Below are 4,482 nucleotides of genomic sequence, written 5' to 3' on the forward strand. Positions count from 1 at the left end.
GTGGCTAAAGGGCCTGGAAATGTTCCTTTGTCCTTTAAAATGGTTGGTGTGCAGTGCCAATAAAGAGGGGATTGGGCTTTTTTATATTGAAACGGCATAAGTATCCTTTTTTCTGGGAAGATCCGGACCACACCCTTTTTTTGTGTTGGTGAAAGCCTGAAAATATATCCCAACCAGTATCTTTGATTTGGGCTGTGTAAAATTCCATATTGGCAATTTTCTTCACCGCAGGGTACTCACAAAATGACTGCACACATTTTGCACAACAGGCTTTTTGCAATTTGGTGAAATGAGGTGCAATTGTTTTGCAGGCTGGCATTCCCTGGCAGCCTATGAGTGTGCATTGAAAAGATATTCGTACAGGGTACACCAGCTTGTAATTAAAAATGTACCGACTTGAATTTGAACTACAAATGTCAGAAGACACTAGCCCTCATGAACTTCAGTTTGACACCCTTAGTCTTACAAGATAGATTCAGAACTGGAAGACATGCTAGTGTTGGGGAAGGCTCCATGTTAATGGGGGTCCTGATGCCATGGTCCCCAGATGTATAGATGTCATGGAAGGGAAACCAGCTTTTCTTACCTTAATCGCAATGCCCAGCCAAGAAGAATGCCATTAGTATGTGTATGAAACTAGGATACACAAATCAAATTTGCGTACAATGTTTTTCATTTTTCAGTCATATAATCTATGTAAAGAGTAGCGCATACGAGGACCAAACTTGTCATAGACTATCATACATTAGGACATTAGTCAAATTATGTCAGGAATGAACTACAGTGGAAATGTAATTTCAGGCGCAAATTAGTTAATTGTATTGTTATGCGAATTGTGATTGTGCACGGAAAAACAGAAAACTACTTGTTTTGCAGGACAAGGCATCTTAAACTGAACTGAGAAACAAACAAGACCCACATGGACCAGCCAGCCACGTGCTTGCATCCCTTGAGCCTGGAGAAGAAGGAACACGTACCCAGAATAACTGGGGGAGTTCGGAATCATCGCTCTGGCCGGAGAACAATCCCGCAAACTGTTTAAATAAATAAATAAAACAGTTTGGATTTGAATGATGTACAAACGCACAGTTTGGGCAAGTATTGCCCCTAGGTATACCCCGTAACATGGATGCGTCATACCTTAGTCATGTTAGTTTGATGGTTGTTTGTTGAAAATACAGGATTCGGGCTGCGTCCACACTACCCCCCGATCTTGGGGCAAGCAGTTAGACTGTAAAATGGCGCACAGCTGTCGGTGGCGATTCCCTGCTCGGCCCGGTGGAAATAGCATCTCGGGCAGCTGGAGGAGAGCGGGACGGGTCCGGCTCACTGCTGCTCTCCGAACTGTTACTGATACTCACCCGAACACGAATGGGCTTGGTTTGGGCTTTGATGCTGCGCTGCAAGTCTCTGCTGCCATCGGCAACAACCTGCAGAAATTTCGGGCTATTTTAGGGGAGACGAGTGGTTCAAGCAGCGGGGAGGTAAGAACTGGTTGAGAGAGAGCAGCTCTGATTATCCAGCATTGAGAGTTTGGCATGTGGTTTAGCTTGTTAATATCGGTGGTGATGCTCAAATCAAACATTTGATGTAGCGATAACTAATATACGAACTAGCCAACTTTATTGCCTGGATAGCGTATTGGCTAGCTGAAGTTAGCTACCTCTGCACCGTTTTCTTTTATCCCAAACATTAGCACTTAGCTATGTTAGTTACTTAGGGTATTTGATCACACAATTGGCTTCGTTATATTTCACATTATTTCAGATTGGGTTGTTTTTATTACTTATCGAGGTTAGATTTAACACAAAATCGTTATATCCTCCAAGCTATTTTGATGGGAACCAGGTGAACAGCAAGCTAGTTGCTGGTGTGCTGTAAATGTTCAAGTTATTCATCACTGAGCACATCGTATAGATAATGAATGTAGTTAGCCAATTGAAACGTAGCTCGTCACATAAGATCTATAACTTTGTCCTTAATATTAGATTTATTGTTGTCTAACATTAGCCAACGGGCTATTGTCGCGGCTTTGCCTGGGTTTTATTACCTGCATGTAAAAAGTAACAGATTGCATCTCTTGGCTAGCCAGCAAGCTCACCAACTCCATATCAACTCCGACTAAACGGAACTTATTGCTCGTTATGCTCCTTATAGCGAAATGAGTGGACGGATAACGTAGCCTATATAACCAACCTTAGCTATGTTCTTTGTATAGTCGCTGTGTGCGGTCCTTACTGCATTGGGACGGAAGCACTGTTCAAAAACAAAACACGTCAACTTGGATTCTGTCGCTTGTGGGCTCTGAGGCTGATGAATCACGGTTCTAGCACCGAGTGTATTTTGTAATATGTAATTGTGCTTAAGCGATTGAGCATAAACGCATAAGATGCGAACTTCAGCTGATCATTGTTTTTGAACTGCTAGCTAGTATGCTAAAAACAACAGCTGTGAAACCAAGGATTGTTTGTACTGGTGTATTCTGTACATTTGGTGCGCTTTCTATGAAATATCAGTTTGCTTTCAAGCGTCTTTTTCCTTCAAGTAATTTCGATTATCCTAAGTTAGTAAAATGCTTTATTATTTTGACTGTTTTATAACTGCCTATTTTCATGGTACCAATTGCTTGGTGTAGTAAAGATCATACGTAAAACACCAACACCCCTCGTTCCAGGGGCACGCCTACTTCCATCTTTCACTACTACTACGGCTACGAGCTAATGCTGATGCATAGCAAAATGGGAGGTGGACATGTTTTTTCACAATGACAAAGGTAGTGCGTAGTACCAAAGATAATTTAGAAATGTGGTTATCTATGTCAAATAAGACACATAACGATTCGAGAAAACGACAGAAGCACATTCAAAACTGGGGAAAACGGTTAACATTCGCTAAAATACACCTGCTTGCGTCCAAAATACAAAAGCCACGCGCTCCTTGACAGACCTGACTGCAGGGGGTGTGTTATTGTAACTCCCGACGCCTCTCCCCTTTTACCAACTGCACGTGATTACTGTACGAGACAGTGTACCGAGAGTGTGATGCAGTTTCCCCATTATTTTCAATTTAATAAAACTGCTAGTGATGGTGACGGAATATTTTTTTTGCCCTGGTAATTTACTTTAAGATGTGTGAACCCTGGATTTAAACTAAGGTGTGTTTTAATCCCCGCTCGTGTTTATTACTACGCGAGATGGTCAAACTAGGCGGGGCTGCCTGTGTACACTCACACACGCGCACACGTGCAAGCATCACTGCCTATTTTGAGTATATGAGCCATGCAACCATTGTTGCCGATATGAACGTGCCATAAAACGCTTTTCTGTGTTTTAGTCAGTGTTTTCGTTTTATTATAATATGGCAGCAATAGGCTGAAAAGCATGAAGCGCTATGTGAAATATATATCACTGCACACATACATCGGGGAAAACATGTCTCCGTACTGATTACTAGCATTCACCTCAACTTCCAATTGCAAGATACATTTGGAAAAACGTAATGCTGTCATTAAAATAGAACGTGGAATTCATTTTCTCAGATTTAGTCTTCAATTTCCTTCATGGATCCCTATGCAGTGTGCCACACTTTCTCTGTAGGTGGCGCTTGTTGATATAATCAATATATAGCAATATAAGGAAAAAAGGCAGTTCTTTATTGTTTGAGATATTGTGTTATGAAAATATTCCCCCTCTACTATTTCCTCACGAACCATTTCTTTTCCATTTTATTTTCATATTTTTGCCTCTATAGACAGTGTTATAGTTGTGCTGACTGCAGAGATTACACTTGTTTTTTCCCTCCCTTAGGAAGAGGAGTTTTGTGGATTTGGCTCGATCAATGAACACAGAAGAACACAGAGCTCTCCAAGACCTCCTGCAGGTGTGGTCTTACTGACATGTCAAGAACTCCCAAGTATACATTTACACAGTCAATCTAAAATTGAATGAATTTTAGAACTCCAGTTCTGTTATTTAACAGTTTAATATTCTCAATGTACACAGATATTGTTTTAAGATAAGTGTCTTGTCATCACATATTAAGCTTGTATGGACAGGCACCTGCCTACCTTAGTGATTTACTGAAACCTTATATTACTAGTAAGTCTATTAGGTTTTGTGACCAAGGGTTGTTGGCTGTCCCTCGAAAAAGGAATGGTGATTGAGTATTTGAAATGGTTGCCCCAAAACTCTGGGATCGCCTCCCTTTGGACCTAAGATGTGTGGGCTCTGTTCATTCCTTTAAAAAGCAGCTTAAGTCCCACCTTTTCAGACTGGCTTTTATCTATTTTGTGTTGGGTCTGTAAGCCAGTCAAAATGTTCTCATGTTTTATCCATGTTTATTCATCCATGTTCTGCTTGTGAAGCACTGAGTGTCGAGGAAGGTGTTATATAAATAAAGTTTACTTCCTTACTTAGTTATGTAACACATACATATTACAAATGATTTGTCATATTCTTGTTCTTTCTTCTTACGTATCAAAGA

Source organism: Conger conger, chromosome 13, assembly GCF_963514075.1.
Source record: "Conger conger chromosome 13, fConCon1.1, whole genome shotgun sequence".
Classification (NCBI taxonomy): domain Eukaryota; kingdom Metazoa; phylum Chordata; class Actinopteri; order Anguilliformes; family Congridae; genus Conger; species Conger conger.